A 20,666-nucleotide genomic window follows, 5' to 3' on the forward strand; every position below is an offset into this window, starting at 1 on the left:
AAGGTAGCTTTACAAAGTGCATTTAGGGTGATGCCTCACCCTATCTTGCATGCTGGGGATGCAGAGACAGTAGAGGAGGTTTAGAGAGCCAAATGGTTACAAAGCACAGAAGAGGGGCATCTTTCCAGGTTGGGGGATGGTCAGGGAAGGCTTCCAGAACGAGATATAATCCGACCTGAGTTCCAAAGGATCAAAAAGAATTTCTCAAGTAAAAGGGGGAGGAAAGGATGTTTCAGGCAGCACCTGCAACAACAGGGAGTGACAGATTAAAATGGTTACATACAGGCAACAACAAGTAATTCATTTCTCTGGGAGATAGAGAATTAAAAGGAGATAAAACCAGGGAGAGAGGAGGGGGAGAGAGCAGGAAAGGCTTCCAATGCCAGGCTAAAGAATTTACCCTGTAAATTTACGCTGTGTTAGAGGAATGGTAAACTGCAGGAATTAAAGCTGAGGAGGGACTTCCCTGGTGACGCAGTGGTTAAGAATCCGCCTGCCAATGCAGGCTACACGGGTTTGAGCCCTGGTCCAGGAAGATCCCACATGCTGAGGAGCAAGTAAGCCCGCGTGCCACAACTACTGAAGCCTGTGCAAGGCATTGCAATGAGAAGCCCACACACTGCAAAGAAGAGTAGCCCCTGCACTCTGCAACTAGAGAAAGCCCACGCACAGCAATGGAGACCCAATGCAGCCAAGAATTTAAAAATAAATAAATTTAAAAAAAATAAATAAAGAGCCTTAATTTTTTTTTTTTTTTTTTTTTTTTTGTGGTACGCGGGCCTCTCACTGTTGTGGCCTCTCCCATTGCGGAGCACTGGCTCCGGACGCGCAGGCTCAGCGGCCATGGCTCACGGGCCTAGCCACTCCGCGGCATGTGGGATCCTCCCAGACCAGGGCACGAACCTGTGTCCCCTGCATCAGCAGGCAGACTCTCAACCACTGCGCCACCAGGGAAGCCCAAGAGCCTTAATTTTTTTAAAAATAAACAAAATAAAGCTGAGGAGTGACAAGATCTGACTCACATCTTAGAATGATCACTCTGGGAGTCATGTGGAAGAAAAGGCTTCAAAAAGTCTTAATTATCCTCAGTTTGAAGCCCAGAAACTTTTTATCCAATGTGTCCAGGGTGATCAGGTGCTAGGACACCACTCACACTAACTCAACTCATAAAACAAGTTAGAAACGAAAGACTGTATTAATTTGCCCTGGGAAATGTAACTGCTCAGAGGCCCAGAATACTCAACTGTAAAGTGATCTCCTTCCCAGTAGGAAATATGTTTGGCAGAGTGATTGCTTCTGCCAGAGTCAGAGAAAAAAAACAGAGCTGAATGCTTTTAAGTTTTAGTTTAAATCCTCACTCCCACTCCTACTAGCTGTATGAGCTGAGGCACATCAGTTAACTTCTCTGGAATGAGAATAATCAACCTTACCCCTACAAGACTGCTTTTAAGATTCATAAATTAATTTTTTTAATGAATGAAGAAAGGAATTTTAAATATCTGGAACATAATATACTCTTAATAAGCGGCAACCTGGGGCACCCACTTCAGAATGAAGGATCTGAGAGAGAGCAAGTCGACATCTGAGGGAAGATAAATCCAGGAAAGGGCATGAGGCAAAAGTGTGCCTGGAGTGGTCAAGGAGCAATAAGAAGGTTAGGATGACTGGGAAGTGTTGGGGGTGGGAGGAGTGGGAGAAGATGGTAGGTGTGGTGATGTTGGCTTGCAGTTCACCAAATAATCATGTTTCCCCTTCCAGAGTGTGTGGAGTTGTTCCTAGGAAGCAGCTGCCTGGTCAGGGACAACGTTTCCCACCCCACTTGCATTCACATGTTGGTAATGTGACTGGTTCTCACCAATAGAATATGTGAAGGACTTTATGTGTGTCACTGCTAGATTAGTGTATTTAAGAAGCAAATGAAGGGGGACTTCCTGGTGGCGCAGTGGTTAATACTCCGTGCTCCCAATGCAGGGGGCCGGGTTTGATCCCTGGTCAGGGAACTAGATCCCATGTGCATGCTGCAACTAAAAGTTCACATGCCACAACTAAGGAGCCTGCGAGCTGTAACTAAGGAGTCTGCCGGCTGCAACTAAGACCCAGCGCAACCAAATGAATGATTAAAAAAAAAGAAGAAGAAGCAAATGAAGGGACTTCCCTGGTGGTCCAGTGGTTAAGAATCCACTTTCCAATGCAGGGGATGTGGGTTCGATCCCTGGTCGGGGAACTAAGATCCCACATGCCGCAGGGCAACTAAGCCCACACGCTGCAACTACTGAGCCCATGCTCTGGAGCCCACGAGCTCTGCAGCCAGCGCACCACAACTAGATAGAAGCCCACGCACCAGAACGAAGACCCAGTGCAGCCAAAATTTTTAAAAAGAAATAAAGAAGCAAAGGAGAGAAAAGGGAACGCTTCCTACACTGTTGGTGGGAATGTAAGTTGGTGTAGCCACTATGAAAAACAGTACGGAGCTTCCTCAGAAAACAAAGATAGAATTACCATGTGATCCAGCAATCCCACTCCTGGGCATATACCCAGACAAAACTATAATTCAAAAAGATACATGCACCCCTATGTTCATAGCAGCACTATTCACAATAGCCAAGACATGGAAATAACCTAAATGTCCATCAAGAGATGCATGGATAAAGAACATGTGATATATATACAGTGGAATACTACACAGCCATAAAAAAAGAAAGAACTATTGCCATTTGCAGCAACATGGATGCAACTAGAGATTATCATACTAAGTGAAGTAAGTCATAAAGAGAAAGACAAATACCATATGATATCACTTATATGTGGAATCTAAAATATGGAACAAATGAACCTGTCTATAAAACAGAAACGGGGGGCTTCCCTGGTGGTGCAGTGGTTGAGAGTCCGCCTGCTAATGCAGGGGACACAGGTTCGAGCCCTCATCTGGGAAGATCCCACATGCCACAGAGCAACTAGGCCCGTGAGCCACAACTACTGAGCCTGCGCGTCTGGAGCCTGTGCTCCACAACAAGAGAGGCCGCGATAGTGAGAGGCCCGCACACCGCAATGAAGAGTGGCCTGCACTTGCCACAACTAGAGAAAGCCCTCGCACAGAAACGAAGACCCAACACAGCCAAAAATAAATAAATAAACAAATGTGGGGTTTAAAAACAAACCAAAAAACAGAAACAGACTCACAGACATAGAGAACAAACTTGTGGCTGCCAAGGGGGAGGGGAGTGGAGGAGAGAAGGACTGGGAGTTGGGGATTAGCAGATGTAAACTATTATATATAGGATGGATAAAAAACAAGGTCCTACTGTATAGCACAGGGAACTGTATTCAGTATCCTGTGATAAACCATAATGTAAAAGAATATTAAAAAAAAGAATGTCCAGGGCTTCCCTGGTGGCGCAGTGGTTGAGAGTCCACCTGCCAATGCAGGGGACACGGGTTCGTGCCCAGGTCCAGGAAGATCCCACATGCCGCGGAGCGGCTGGGCCCGTGAGCCATGGCAGCTGAGCCTGCGCGTCCGGAGCCTGTGCTCCACAACGGGAGAGGCCACAACAGTGAGAGGCCCGCATACCACAAAAAAAAAAAAAAAAAAAAAAAAAAAAGAATGTCCATATGTGTATAACTGAGTCACTTTGCCATACAGCAGAGATTGGCACAGCATTGTAAATCAACTATACTTCAATTAAAAAAAATTTAAAAATAAGCAAATGAGATTAATTAATTAATTAAAATTTTAAGAAATAAATGAGGCTCTTCCCTCTCTCTTTTTTGCCTTCCACCAGCTAAAAGTAGAGAATTGTGAGGTTCTAAGGAATGGCAAAACAGAAGACAGAGGAGCCTGGATCTCTGAATCAACTACATGGAGGAAAGTCTCCAGCTGACCAAGAATACCCCCACTGGACTCTTTGGTGAACAAGAAACAGACTTCAATTGTGTGAAGCCACTGGTACCGTGGGGTTTATTTGTTATAGCAGCTAGCATTACCATCACCCAAGTAGAATATGTTGAGGTAGGGGAAGCAGATCACGGAGAGCCTTGTAGATGCACTGTAAACATTTTGTCTTTGTCTCTGAATAAAATGAAAAGTCAGTGTAGAATTTTGAACAAAGGAGTGTCATGATCCTCCTTGTTTAAAAGGATATGTAAGGTACCATTTTAAGTGCTTCATATATATTAACTCTGCTTGGAACTGGTCCTGAACTCAGATTTGTATATCCAACTGACTTCTTATCATCTCAGTCTGGAGGTCTAAGAGGCATCTCAAATTTAACATATTCCAAATCAAATTTCTAATTTACACCCGTAATATGCTGCCCCTTCCACATGCTTTCCCCATCTCAGTAACTGAAAGCACTTCATGCTTTCAGTTCATGCCAAAAACCTTACACTCATTCTTCTCTCTCTCTTTCTCTTTCCCTCCCTCCCCACACCTACACACCACACACACACACACACACACACACACACACACACAGTCCATGTCATATCCATTAGAAAATTCTATTGGTTCTGAAAATTTTAACAATGAGTAAAGCATAGCACAGTTCTGTCTACTTTTAACCCTTGTTTGGTTCAGAAAGTTATAAAAGGAAGCTGGAAAAAGAACAGGTTACTGAAAGTGTGAAATATCCTGGTTTCAGGAAATCCAGAAAATCACTAAGCATGTTTTGAAAAATACTTTGTAACTGTATCTTATAAGTTACCCTTACCTTTAGTGAGTGTTGCTAGATAATGATACCAATAATGGAAAAACTGGGAAAAAGACAAATTCATATTGTGTAAAATACAATGATATATACAGTGCATGTAATAAATCCCTTATTTTTAATATAAAAGAAAAAGTATATAATTTTTATTAATAAATCAGTTTCTTTCCCTTTGCTTAATATATATTCAACAAACACTTTTAAAATATCATTTTGAAAGATACCAGATTACCTGCCTTATTACTCCCTTGGGTGTTAGTTCTTCCCTGGAGAAATGCAAGAACAGCAGGGCTAACCTTGCAAGTCTGTGTACCTTACAAAAGCAGCACCAAAGTAAAGGGAGGGAGGATATGATCACAATAGATCAGCCCAAGAGCAGAGGGAATGAGCCCCTAGGAAAGGGCCACACAGATCTGCTCACAGAGCCAAACCTTGCTTTGAAAGCTGGAATGAGGTCATTGGCGTATCTTCAAACAACACTAACTGCAAAATTATATATATTTGTATTGCAGTGTTGTTTGTAAGAGAAACCCCCTCCCCCCCCCCAAAAAAAAAACTGGAAACAATCTAAATATCCAGCTTTAGGGAACGGGTTAAAGAAACTACAGCTTGTAAATATTGAAATATTATGCATCTGCAAAACAAAACAGGAAGAAAAGGAAAGAAGAAAAGACAAGGAAAAAAATAAAAGAGACTCATTAGGTACAGATACAGAAAAAAATCCAAGATATATCGCTAATTTAAAAAGCAAGTGCAAAACTGTGTGTGTAACCGTTCAAACATGGAAGTAACCCAAGTGCCCATCGATAGGTGAATGAATAAGTAAAACGTAACATATAGATACAATGGGATATTATTCAGCCTGAAAAAGGAAGAAAATTTTGACATATACTACAACATGGATGAGGCTTGAGGACATCATGCGATGTCTTTTTGTGACACAAGCCAGTCACAAAAAGACTAATACTGTGTGATTCTACTTATATAAGGTACCTAGAATAGTCAAAGTCATAGAGACAGAAAGAGAAAAGCGGTTGCCAGGAGCTGGGGATGGGAGGAGAGGAATGAGGAGTTATTGTTTAATTGGCATAGAGTGTCTATTTTGCAAAATAAAAAGAGTTCTGGAGATGGATGGTGGGGGTGGCTGCAGAACATTATGAATGTACTTAACGCCTCTGAATGTACACATAAATGTGATGAAAATGGTAACTTTTATGTTATGTGTATTTTACCACAATTTTTCAAATTGAGAAAAAATTCCACAGTAAAGATAAAATAAAATTTCAAGGTAACTCATCATTCTTTGTTTGTTCTGAATTTACTTCTTGGACACTGGCTTTTAAAAATGAAAAAGTAGATCTGAGCTGAAGATACAAGTAAAATGTAGGAGAAAGCAATATAGGGGTAGGGGATTAAGAGATACAAAATATTAGGTAGAAAATAAGCTACAGGGATATAGTGTACAACACAAGGAATATAGCCAATATTTTATACTAAGTATAAATGAACTATAACCTTTAAAAACTGTGAATCGCTACATCGTACACCTGTAATTTATATAATGTTGTAAATCAACTATACTTCAAAAAATAAAATTAAAAATAAATAAATTAAATGTAGAAGAAACAAAGTCACTTATTAAAGAACAGCTCTGAGTGGAACTCTGAAGTCAGACACCCAAGGTTCAAATCTCAACTTTACCATTTACAAAATCTGTAATTTTAGGTAAATTTCTTAACCTCTCTGTGCCTTAATTTTTTCATCTGTAAAATGGAGATAATGATATTACTTGCCTCATATGTTTGTTGTGTGAATTAAAGTGATACATGTAAAAAAAAAGGTGTGTGTAATATTCTATCATCTGTGTAAAAAAGATAAAATAAAAGAAATATGTACTTTATTCTTTCTTGTATATGCATATACTATTTTTGGAAGAATAAATTATTCTGTTAAACTTTACTGCTTCTAGGGACAGAAACTGAATGACAGGGATTGGGAACTGAAGAGAAATGTTTCATTATACATTGTTTTGTACTTTTTTTTTTTTTTTTTTTTTTTGCAGTATGCGGGCCTCTCACTGTTGTGGCCTCTCCCGTTGCGGAGCATAGGCTCCGGACGCACAGGCTCAGTGGCCATGGCTCACGGGCCCAGCCACTCCGCAGCATGTGGGATCTTCCCGGACCGGGGCATGAACCCGTGTCCCCTGCATCGGAACGCGGACTCTCAACCACTGCACCACCAAGGAAGCCCTGTTTTGTACTTTTTGAGTTTTGAACCATAAGAATGTATTATCTACTCAAAAAATAAGTATTATTAAAACTTTTTGAAATGCCATCCCCTTCCTCTAGTCTCCCCTACTCACACAGCAAGATTAATCTGCCAGACACACAGCTCTGGTCATGCTACACCCTGCCAGCCAGAATCCTCAGTAGGGCACAAACTCTTTTTAGTGTGACTGCTAAGGCTTTGTATGATCCAGGCTCAACACACCCATCCTATTATTCTTCCAACATCCCCCTTCACACAGTCTGTCCCCAGTCAAGCCTTACTACTCACTCAACTACTTTCCCAGCAGTCACCCCGTTTGGGACCATAGTACCCATAACCCATCCTCACCTTGGCATTTGGAAAGCCCAAAGTTAATCACTTATTTGTGGCTCCTCCTCTGTTACCCACCCGGGTTCTTGGACTCTAATCAATAGAAATTGATAAGAAGCCAGATGAGAAATTCAGGCAAAGCTTTATTGGGACTCGTGCTGCAGCACAAGGGAGTGAAAACAAGTAACAAGTGCCCTTACTCACTCCCTGAGGGGAATGAGTTGATCCCTTAAATGGGGTGAGGGTAGGGGCAGGTCCAGGGGTCGAGCTGGAGGGGTGGCTTGGATGATCTGCCCACCCCCTTGGTGGTGCTGTGTGCAGGGATCATGTGCCGTACCCTGCTTTTGCTCCTGACACCTCAGAAGTGGCAGTTGGGCTTTTGGTCTTTTTGTATCTTGTTGTTCATAATTTGCCCCAACTGCCCATGCATGCAGTTATTTTTAGTCCCTTGTGCAACCACTGCAGCAAAGGGTCCAAGGCCTCAGGTCCTAGCCTGTCTCACCTCCACACCTAGAAGTTCAGGCCTTAGATTGGGGCCCTGCTAACCCAATTTAGACCTGTACCTCTGAAAGGGAGAAAGAGCTTTTTGGATCCCAAAGTCCCTGGGCCAATGGCCTCTTCCACTAAGAAAACCTCAGGAGCAGGAACTACCCTACCTCCTCCTTCCAAACTAAGCCTACTCTGAGGTGAAAGGGAAGAGTGGTTAGGCAGATGGGAGGACCTTGGCCTGACACACCATATAGGCGAGGAGGCTGAGACAGCCCCCCTTACCCTCCCACCTGTACATTCTTGCCTTGGCCTCAGGTAGAGCCTCTGAAGAGAAGATAGGGCCAAGGCTGGACTCCAAGCTAATAACAGATCAATTGCCCTCCTTCACCTGCTGACCTCCCTCGGGGCCCAGCTAATGCAGCACCTCTTCTAAGAGTCCACAACTGGGGACTCCTAGAGCCCTCTGCATCTCACCACACAGGGTCTTGATACCACCACTCAGTTTCCCTCCCCCAAAGCAGTCAATGTCAGCAATGCCTTGTTTATCCTTTCAGAGACAGTCCATATCTATACTAACAGGGCTGACCCCACCCAGCGAGACCCTGCCCACTCCCAGCTCACAGCATAGCATTCAAGAAAGGTCAGCTGGTGAACCCAGAGGTTCTCAAAACCCTTCCTCTCCAATGCTCAGTGAAGAGTTCACCATGTGCAAACTGAAATGAATCCCACTGATCATACAGAAAAACATAAGCTTCACAATTTGGGCTTTCTTAAGACAAGAAGCACAAATACATCTGGGTAAAGAGTGACACACCCACAGCCATCTCTGGCAGTCAGCTCTCTCTGCACACTGATCCATGTCCTGCTGTCCCACCAGCCCCCAATACCTCATTCATAACCAGTATCAGGCTCCTCATGTCTCTCAACCACACAAGCTCCCTAAATCAGTTGAAAATCAGACATCACCTTCAGCCACCATAACTCACAGCAACAAAGAAGCCCCAAAGAAGAGTCAGCAATCAAGCAGCATCTGCTGCCCCATGGCCTGGGGAAGTATGAAGTTGAGCAACAGGAAGAGCAAGTTGCTGATAATGTTCACATGTGATGCAACTCTCCCAAAAGTTGTGCACAAGCATGTGCATGTGTTTATCTATATACATGTCTGTTTATTTGTATGTGAGTGAACATTTTTATATAGAGTCGATCGTGTATATGTAGGCACTCACATATATTACATGTGTGTCTGTGTACTTGCATGTGTAAACAATTGTGTTGTGGGTAGTGTGTGTATGTTTGTGTGTGTTGTATGTATCTGAGGAGGCTGAGACAGGGCAGAGTTGCTAGACCAGATAAGCAAAGGGGTACCTTTGGCTCTTGACAAACCTAGGAGTGACTCACTGGTGGTTCCTCTGTCCCCTCCTCCCTTCTATCCACCTGGGTTGAGAGCATTTTGAGAGTCAGGGTGGATGGCCTTATATGTGCTGTATCCGGCCCTCTCCCTTAGACTGTGAACACAGTCCCTTGCTATTCCCATCAACTTGAGAGCAAGAGCTTTCTGGGAAAGGCCAGATGGTCTCCTGAGGGGAAGTGAAAGGCCCTTGGACCAGATCCCAAAAGGAAGATATATTTAACTGTGGCTGGGCTCTCAAAGGTTTTTGGAGGAGTGACGCAATTGTTATATATCTTAATTGTGATGGTGGTTCCATAATTGTATATGTTTGTAAAAACTTACAGAATTGTACACTAGGAAGAGTGAATCCTAGGACTTCCCTGGTGGCGCAATGGTTAAGAATCCGCCTGCCAATGCAGGGGACATGGGTTCAAGCCCTGGGCTAGGAAGATCCCACATGCTGTGGAGCAATTAAGCTCACGCGCCACAACTACAGAGCCTGAGCTCTAGAGCCCGTGAGCCACAACTACTGAGCCCAAACGCCACAACTACTGAAGCCCGTGTGCCTAGAGCCCGTGCTCCACAACAAGAGAAGCCACCTCAATGAGAAGCCCGCGCATCGCAACGAAGAGTAGCCCCTGCTCGCTGCAACTAGAGAAAGTATTTGCACATCAGTGATGACCCAACACAGCCAAAAATAAATAAATAAATAAATAAAAATTTTTTTTAAAAGAGTGAATTCTACTGTAAATGATACCTTAATAAAAAATATGGAAAAGTCTATACAATTGACAATTGAATGTTAGTATTTTTTTCAGCTGACTATAAACAAAAACATAGTGTCACACTATCAGTTTTCTAGGTTATATCAATTTGCCTTTAGTATGACAGACAAAAAATGTAAGAATAATTACATATAGAAAAATTAAGAATATTTAATTATTGAAATGATTAAATTTATAGTAATGAATTGACAGAATTAAAACAGCACAAGACTTTTAACACATCAAGAATTAACTATAGGGCTTCCCTGGTGGCGCAGTGGTTGAGAGTCCGCCTGCCGATGCAGGGGACACAGGTTCGTGCCCCGGTCCAGGAAGATCCCACATGCCGCGGAGCGGCTGGGCCCGTGAGCCATGGCCACTGAGCCTGTGCGTCCGGAGCCTGTGCTCCACAACGGGAGAGGCCACAACAGTGAGAGGCCCGCATACCGAAAAAAAAAAAAAAAAAAAAAAAAAGAATTAACTATAATCAAAATAAACTGAATTGCTAAAAAAGTTCAGAGCATTATGTCCTAGTTTATATTTGGGGAACACTTTGCCTTTATTCATACATAGGGAGATGTTCTCTTTTTTTTTTTAATGTTCTTTTTTTTTCTTTTTTAGCTGCGCCTTGCGGCTTGCGGGGTATTAGTTCAGTTCCCCAACCAGGGATTGAACCCAGGCCCTGGCAGTAGAAGTGCCAAGTCCTAACCACTGGACCACCAGGGAATTCCCAAGATGTTCTTTTAAGAGTACAGTTAAAAAAGAAAAAAAGAGTACAGTTTAATGTACTCTGTGGGCAAGGAAGAGATATTACTGGGTTGCTGGTAACTGTGGAGCTTGCAAAAGAATTATTAATGATTGTTATTAAATGCAGTATATGCACAATATTCAATAATCTTTCAGCAAATGTTAATTAAATGGTTTTCCTGAGTCTGAATAAAAGTTCATGAAATTTCAAGACAAGGAGGAGAAGGAAGAAAGAAGCAGATGCCACTCCTGGGGACTGTAAAGGAGCCTGGCTCAGGAGCCAGGAAACCCGAGTTAAAATCCTAACTCTGCAATGCACTCAGATGATGTGACCTCGGTAGGTCCCTCATTCTCTCAAGTCTTCCACTTACCCAGTTCTACAGAGAAGGCCTTGGCCTTGAGTACAATTTCCAGTAGCTGCATCATTGAGAATTCTTTTATTGCTTTCCCACCTCAGGGACCCTATAATTAGAAAGACATCTCTGGGGGACTTCCCTGGTGGTCCAGTGGTAAAGAATCCGTCTTACAATGCAGGGGACCCAGGTTCCATCCCTGGTCAGGGAACTGAGATCCCACATGCCAAAGGGCAACTACGCCGTGCGCCACAAACACTGAGCTCACACGTCTCAACTAGAGAGCCTGTGTGCCACAACTAGAGGAGAAAAAACCCACACCCACACACCACAACTAGGGAAAAGCCCTCATGCTGTAACGGAAGATCTCGAGTGCCTCAATGAAGATCCTGCATGCCGCAACTAAGACCCGATGCAGCCAAAAATAAATAATAAAATAAACAAGTAATAAATAAATATTAAAAGTGAGGAACTACGGGTTTTGATTCTCAACTGAACGCCTCTGAGGCTACGATTCGGAGGTGTGCCTGGGCCACCCCTTGGCCCGCTGCCTCAACTCCTGTCTGCCTCCCACTAAGTTTGCTAAGCTCAGGTTGTAAGTTATCCCCATTTGTGCCTCTGACTCCTGGGGACCCTGAGGGTAACAGGCAGGGCTGCCATTCACTGTACAGACAGAGCATTGCCCCAGAGATACCATTCATTGTGGTCACTGTTCATTCACATAGTTATTATGACAGTTTTCCAACAGATGGCAGTAAAGTATCTTAAGAAAGAGGCATCTTTTTCTAGTTCACCCCAAATCACAGTATGAACTACCAGTGGGGCTGCATTTTATCTGCGTTGCCCAGCATGGTGCTGGTCAACAGCAAGACACAGGAAGTAGAACTGGGCCTCACAGAACTAGAAAGTCAAGTCAGCTTTAGTTGTTCTCTCTCTCTCTCTCTCTCTCTCTCTCTCTCTCTCCCCGCCCCCCCACCATGGCTTCTTTTAGTCTCTCTGCTCCTTCTTCTCCCTCACTTTCCATCCTCACTCCTCACTCATCTGTTTACAAATGTCTATACTGGATATATAATAATAGTTGGAGTCAACATTGATTCTTACCTCCTTCTATTACACCCAGGGAGACTTCCATGGGCTTTCCATCTATGCACAGGACTCTGTATTCAGAACTTGGTTTAATTCTGGGCTGTTGCAGTTTTAATTTTTTGTTTGTTTGTTTGTTTGGTCGCCTGGAGGGGTTTGCCTTAATTCCCTGACAGGGATCCAACCAGGGCCCCAGAAGTAAGAGCACCAAGCCCTAACCATTGGACCACCAGGGAATTCCCTTAAAATTCTTAGTAACTTTATCTTTGAGCTTGTGGGGGTTTTTTTGTTTTTGTTTTTTGTTTTTTGCGGTACGCGGGCCTCTCACTGTTGCGGCCTCTCCCGCTGCGGAGCACAGGCTCCGGACGCGCAGGCTCAGTGGCCATGGCTCACGGGCCCAGCCGCTCCGCGGCATGTGGGATCTTCCCAGACTGGGCACGAACCGGTGTTCCCTGCATCAGCAGGCGGACTCTCAACCACTGCGCCACCAGGGAAGCCCTGAACTTGTGTTTTATAAGTGAAGTCTGATGGAATGAACGAGCAGGCCCATGAGCAGATGTTGTATGAGCAAATGCATGTCCGCTGTTCCTTGCTGCCTGATTCCCATACAGTGTCTGCAATACTCCGTGGCTGGTGAATTCCTGTGGACCTGTGATGCTTGGGAATTCAGCGAGACTTAAAGCCAGTACAGGGCAAGCATGTTATGTCTACAACTGCATAAGTAGGGGTGCTGACTACCCTGCCAGGGTGTGCTTTCTATTCAAACCAGAACTTGCTTCTAACACAGAAAGAAGGCAATGGCACTCTGAGAAATGGAAACAACTGAGGAACCGTAGCATATTCTTTTTTTTTTTTTACATCTTTATTGGAGTATAATTGCTTAACAATGGTGTGTTAGTTTCTGCTTTATAACAAAATGAATCAGTATACATATACATATGTTCCCATATCCCCTCCCTCTTGCGTCTCCCTCCCACCCTCCCTATCCCACCCCTCCAGGCGGTCACAAAGCACCAAGCTGATCTCCCTGTGCTCTGCGGCTGCTTCCCACTAGTTATCTACCTTACGTTTGGTAGTGTATATATGTCCATGCCTCTCTTTCGTTTTGTCACAGCTTACCCTTCCCCCTCCCCATATCCTCAAGTCCATTCTCTAGTAGGTCTGTGTCTTTATTCCTGTCTTACCCCTAGGCGCATATTCTTATTTATGTGACTTCCTTGTAGTAGCCAATGACTTGCTAAAAATGGTGACATAGAAGGAAGGGGAAAAACAGGGCAACCCATAGCTCCTTTTCCTTTCAGGCCTTTTACATTCATCAGTAAGTTGAAGAATGCTGGTAGAACGAGTGCTCATCAAGAAGTGAAACAAAAACGGTTGAGTTACTTTTTGCAGTATTTCCAGTGTTCATGTAAGAATTAAGTGAATATGCATGTATGAGCTTCACAGTAGAACTGTATAATTTCGGTGATTCTACATCCAGTTAAATGCTCTTATATTTGCATTTAAAACTGCCACTGCACAATATAAAGATAAATATAAAATTCAAGCTAATAATTTACAATTTTAATTTTTCTTTGCTTAGACCAACATTAAACACAAACACCAGGACAAATCAAGAAGACCCTGGAAACGAAGAAAAAATGTTTACATTCAAGGACTTTTTTTTTTTTTTTTGGCTGCACTGGGTCTTTGTTGCTGCGCTCAGGCTTTCTCTAGTTGCAGCAAGCAGGGGCTACTCTTGGTTGCAGTGCACGGGCTTCTCATTGCAGTGGCTTCTCTTGTTGTGGAGCACGGGCTCTAGGCATGTAGGAATCCTCATTGATAGGCGGATTCTTAACCACTGTGCCACCAGGGAAGTCCCACATTTAAGTACTTTTAATGGCACTAATTTTTTTCTGCTTTTTGAACAAAGGGCTCTGCATTTTCTTTGACTGTGTTCCCCATGCTATACATTTCCTCCAGGTGCGTGACTCATTTATTTTGTAACTGGAAGTTTATATCTCCATTCTTGAAGTAATACCAGTTGGTTGGGACTGCAACAACCTTCTCTCTCATCAGCAGAGGTCCTGTACTCAAAGAGCTCATGGTTAGTTAAGAGCAAATAGATCTAACTACATTGAGAACATTTAGTCCTTTAACAGCTGTACAAAAATTCCTCATGGAGGAGACTGCCTTGTAGTTTAAGGCTGAGATTCCAAAAGATTATCTTTTAAGATGGTAGATCCTATTAACCGGTATGCCGGTTATTTGTGTCCAGCAACCCGGCTGACGTCTTGTTTTAGTTTCAATTTGTTTGTTTATTCTGCTGTTTTAAGTAGATGATCGTAGCAATTTCAAATAATGACAGTTATATCTTTCCTCTCCAATCTTTACACCTAATATTTCTTTTTTTTTTTTTTTTTTTTTTTTTTTTTGCGGTACGCGGGCCTCTCACTGTTGTGGCCTCTCCCGTTGCAGAGCACAGGCTCCGGACGCGCAGGCTCAGTGGCCATGGCTCACGGGCCCAGCCGCTCCACGGCATGTGGGATCTTCCCGGACCGGGGCACGAACTCGTGTCCCCTGCATCGGCAGGCGGATTCTCAACCACTGTGCCACCAGGGAAGCCCACACCTAATATTTCTGTTTTTCTTTACAGCATTTGGCCAAGACCTTCAGTATCATGTCAAACAGTAGCAATCACAGTGGGAATCTTTATTTGATTCCCAATCTTAAAGAGATTGCATCTAAAATTTTCCATTAAGAATGACATTTGGGGGACTTCCCTGGTGGTACAGTGATTAAGAATCCACCTGCCAATGCAGGGGACACGGGTTCGAGCCCTCGTCCGGGAAGATCCCACATGCCGCGGAGCAACTGGGCCTGTGCGCCACAACTACTGAGCCTGCACTCTAGAACCTGTGAGCCACAACTACTGAGCCTGTGCCACAACTACTGAAGCCTGTGAGCCTAGAGCCCGTGCTCCGCAACAAGAGAAGCCACCACAGTAAGAAGCTTGTGCACCACAACGAAGAGTAGCCCCTGCTCTCCACAACAAGAGAAAGCCCGCACACAGCGATGAAGATCCAATGCAGCCAAAATTAAATAAATTAAAAAAAATAAATTTATTAAAAAAAAAAAAGAATGACATTTGGGACTTCTCTGGTGGCACAGTGGTTAAAGAATCCACCTGCCAATGCAGGGGACATGGGCTCAAGCCCTGGTCCAGGAAGATCCCACATGCCATGGAACAACTAAGCCCATGCGCCACAACTACTGAGCCTGCGCTCTAGAGCTCACGAGCCACAACTACTGAAGCCTGCGTGCCTAGAGCCTGTGCTCCACAACAAGAGAAACCACCACAATGAGAAGCCCACACACTGCAACCGAGAGTAGCCCTCGCTTGCCGCAACTAGAGGAAGCCTGCAAGCAGCAACGAAGACTCAATGCAGCCAAAAATAAATAAATAAATTTATTTTAAAAAAATTGTCTGGTATCAATCTTTTGAAATTTATTGAGGCTTCCTCTGTGATCTGTTTTTGTAAAGATTTTGCATGTGTTCAGAAGGAATATGTATTCTTTTTTGGGTACATAATTCTACATATATATCATACATATATATGCTTTAATTAATTTCCTTTTCATATATTCAGTGTTTGCTCATTTTTGTCTGCTTATCAGTTTCTGAGAGGGATGTGTTAAAATCTCCAACCACAATTAATTTATCCATTTTCCCCACAGTTCTATAGGTTGTTCCTTTTTACATTTTGAAGCTATGTTTTTAATGCATTTATACTTATAATCATTGTATCTTCCACTCTATACTTTTTTTCCCAGTATATGTTTATCACCTATGATATTTTTGTCTTTAAGTCTATTTTGTCAAGTGCTCCAGCTTTCTTTTGATTTAGAATTACCTGGTATACCTTTCAATCCTCTCACTTAAAATTTTTGTTTAAATATTCATCTATTATATTCTTTATTTCAATGATTATACATATCATATTTAATATTTTACCTAGTTCTTTATGATTTCTTGTTCTTATAGCATATTAATATCTTTATTATTTTTAATATATTTATTGTTTAACATTTATCTGATCCAATAATTCTGCTTTAAGTATTATACGTTGTTCAATTTGCTGTCTTTCTTTCATAGTGATTGTTCTTCTTAGGTGTCTAGTTGTCTTGGTTAATGATCACATGTTCTCCTGGTATTAGTTACTCTTTCTGTTAATATCTATCAAGCAGGGACTGAAGGCCAAGTCTCAGTGTCTCTCCCAGTGAATTTAAAGAGAGAGGATGGAATAAGTTCTAGGGTAGAAAGCCTCAGATACTAGGTTCCTTTGACTGCCACTTTATTAGGCCACTCCTCAGGTCAGGGATTTACCTATAAACTCTTGGAAAGAAACCCCAATGTAGGAGGTAGTCTCCTTAGTTTATGATTCCTCAGTCCTGGATTGGGGTGGGGTCGGGGGCAGGGGTGGAGAGAAGTGAATGTTGAGGGCTGCTAGGCCCTGTGTTCATCAGTTCTTCACCCCAGCAGCACTTTCGCACTATCCTGTTGTTATCCTGGTGATACAGGGAGTCTGGGCTATTATTTAATGCAGGAAGAGAAAAAAATGTAACTTCGAAACATTCAACCCATACTTTCATTTGTCTCCAGTCCTCCCCCATGGCTCTAGCTACCAGCACTAGTGAGCATACATGTGCAAACACACACAGAGAGTCTCTAAAGCTTTCATTCTCCCCAGAGGTTTCTCATGATGTTTGTGCTTCTCTCTTGCTTCCCTTGTTCCTCTAGGGCTGATTTTGGACACGAAGCCAGCAGGCTATGCTCGTTCACAATCTTGATAGGTAACTTACGTTTTTAAGAGATCATGCTGGCTGCTGCGTAGAAAATGGAGTTTAGAGGAGCAAGCCTGGCAAAAGGCAGACAAATTAAGTTATTGAAGTCAAAGGTAAATGGACTTGGACAAACTACAATGCTAGCAATAAAGATGGAAGAAGTAGTTGGATTCAAGAGTTCTGGAAGTAGGGATTCCCTGGTGACGCAGTGGTTAAGAGTCCACCTGCCAATGCAGGGAACACGGGTTTGAGCCCTGGTCCGGGAAGAACCCACATGCCGCAAAGCAACTAAGCCCGTGCACCACAACTACTGAGCCTGCGCTCTAGGGCCCGCAAGCCACAACTACTGAGCCTGCGAGCCACAACTACTGAAGCCTAGAGCCCGTGCTCTGCAACAAGAGAAGCCACTGCAATGAGGAGCCACTGCACCACAACCAAGAGGAGCCCCCACTCACCGCAACCAGAGAAAGCCCACACGCAGCAATGAAGACCCAACGCAGCCATAAATAAATTAATAAATAAATTTATTATTTTTTTTAAGTGCTGGAGGCATAATTAATAAGTTGTGCTGATGAATCGAATTCAGGGTGAAGAATAAAGAATGGCTACTAAGTGTTTGGCATAAAAAACTAGATGTATGAATGGAGCCATTTTTAGGAGGAAGACTGACAGAAGAGCAAAACTGGGAGTTCTCAATTTTAGACATTTAGCACATTCTTACTGGATACAACAGCATAAACCCCCAAACTAGGCGAGTTCCCAGGCAGGATCTTCTGCTACTCTCTGCACCCTCAGTATCGGGTTTCTTTTGTCTCTGTCCCATGCCCTGAGAATGTATATCATCAGATGGGCTTCCTGACTACTTCAGTGTCTCATTTCAGGGTCTCTATCACTGTTAAGGGAGAGGATGTGTATATATGACCTTCAAGCTTTCTGCTCACAGGGACCAATCATTCCAGCTCCTCTCATTTCCAGTTTTCCATTTGTGGCTTTTTGGTTAACTTAAATTCATTTCCCCTTCCTATCAGCATTCCAATTTCTTTAGTCTGGTGGCTGAGTGGAATGGTTACCATTCCAGTGGTAACCCCTGGAATGTGAATGCTGATCAAATGCCTAAAAGATGCAGACAGTTGTACTTTATTCATTCCATTGGCAGTAGCCCGACCTCTATCCTGTTATGAGGCCATTCCAGTGCTTCTGGTTCCTAGCCTCCAAAGGCACCAATGAATATCCTTTTGCTCAAGCCAGGGGTGAGTTTTGTTGTTTGCCATCAGTGAACCCTGGCTAATAACTAATAATAATCAGGACATGAGTGCAGTCTGCCCCCAAATGCCCAGCTTCTACAACAGTAACAAATGGGTTAGTGTTTCAGCCCCACCCACTCTCCTCCTCCACTCCCCCAATCAAGCAGCCCTTTGTTTTCTCAGAACCTCTCCCCCAAATTCCAAAACCTGCTAGGCTTGTTTTGTTTGTAACCAAGCCTTTCCACACATTCACAGCTGAAGCAAATTGATGTCTAGGGCTTGCTTTGGGCAGCATTTCAACCAAAAGGTAAGGAATGTATTTCTTTCCATTGCCCAGAACTTTACTCATTGGGCCTCTGAACTCAGTTCCAGCTCGGTTTGAACTGATGCCTCTCCTTCCAACAAGGCTGGCTAGAATTGTTATCTAAAGATAACCAGTGTGTCATCCTGCTTCTCCACCCAAATTTGAGACCTAAGAAAGATGATTCAAGAGTCTCTCAGGTCTTAGGTGGAATCTTAGTTTCTACACTTAAACATCACTAAAAATTGCTTCTATAATGTTTGATTCCAGCTAGGCCTGATGTTCCAAAATGTATTTGATAGCACCCTTATCACATCACTTGATGAGAAATATCCCAAGTCTTCATATAGGTAGAGATTATTTTTCCTATTTTTTGTGTAGTAATAAACGATAAATTCTGACAATTATCCACATTACCAAATACCTTATATAAGGACTCATGCTTACCACTACACTGACATGGGCATCTGCACCTTTGAGACCACATATAATTCTTGATGATGATGTATAATTCTAATTTTTTTGTATCAATCACTATCCCTTCATCATTTCCAGACTTCACCAGGAATTCCAATTTTCCTCTGCAATATCTATCACTATTTCCTTTCAATATGTCTCTACCTAATAGTAGCCTATGACCTTGTATTAGGGCTCTCCAGAGTAACAGAGCCAATAGGAAACATTGATATATATTATATATATTGATATAAAGAGATTTCTTATTAAGGTACCGGCTCATCTGATTACAGAGACTGAGAAATCCCACAATCTGCTGTCTGCAAGCTGGAGACCCAGGAGAGTCGGTGGTATAGTTCGAAGGCCTGAGAGCCAATGATGTAGATTCTAGTCCAGGTCTGAAGGCCTGAGAACCAGGAGTACCAAGGGCAGATCAATGTTCCAGTTCAACCATCAGGCAGAGAGTGAATTCAACTTTCCTCTACCTTTTTTGTTCCATTCAGGCCCTCAACAGATTGGATGATGCCCACCCACAGGCGGGAGGGCAATCTGCTTTACTCAGACCACCAATTCAAATGCTAATCTCTTCTGGAAACACCCTCAAAAGACACACTCAGAAATGTTTAACCAGCTATTGGGGCATCTCATGGCCCAGTCAAGTTGACACATTAGATTATCCATCACAAACCTTGACTAGTGTTCTAACACGAATTCCAAAGCAAGCTCCAGAGTGCTGATCTAGTCACCAGGAAACCCTGTCTCAAAGGTGAAAGTAGGTAGGGGTCTTGACTCTGCACACTATGTCTACCTTGGGCCTGTTAGCTTTCCAGTAAATAATCCATTTTCTTAAGGAAGTGTAGGTGCTGCACAAAAGACCATCTTCCAGACTATAATTTCAAGATGAAGATTCTTATAGATTCACTCTACAGGGTTAAGACAATGCTAAAATGTGACTAGTTTTCCATTTAAAATACACAGACCTGAACAGCGTAATTCCATCTCTCAGCTTCCATAGTTTTACAATGATTTCAGAGTGGTTTTCAAAAGTCCCCTTAGACTTTCAAGTGGTACTCCAGAACAATCAGTGGCTAACACTGGGTCAATTTCTACTCCCCAGCACTCCTTTTTTTTTTTTTTTGAGCACGCCCGCGCAGCATGCAGGATCTTAATTTCCCAACCAGGGATTGAACGTGCACCTCCTGCAGTGGAAGCGTGGAGTCTTAACCACTGGACTGCCACCAGGGAAGTCCTTCCTGGCAGTCTTTATCTAACAGTTCAGTCATCATGACAAGAGTACCCACTTGGCACAGCTCCAGATGTTACATGATACTAAACCTTAGATTAAGGAGCCCAGACAGGCCCCCAAAATATAATATAGGAGTGTGTTCCCCCACCTTCTATTCTCAAAGTACCATCCCTGATAACTCGAAGTGGTCATCAGACTTGATATTATGACTTCTGTTTTTCATACCAAGTATTTCTAGGATGAAAAGACTCTTCAGAAGAGTCCTTTTAGCCCCCTAAACAATTTCCATTTTACCCTACCTCATATTACTAGCAAAGTAACCAAATGGGAATAGACCTTGTTGTTTTCTCAAGTCTTTCATTGCAAATAAAATGGTTAATTTATTTAAATGAGACAGTGTACATGAAATCTACATCTGGCACTGTAAGCTATAAAACAAAGCTAGACAGGACTTCCCTGGTGGCACAG

This window comes from Mesoplodon mirus (genome assembly GCF_964341445.2).
Source record: "Mesoplodon mirus genome assembly, chromosome: 7".
Taxonomy (NCBI): Eukaryota; Metazoa; Chordata; class Mammalia; order Artiodactyla; family Ziphiidae; genus Mesoplodon; species Mesoplodon mirus.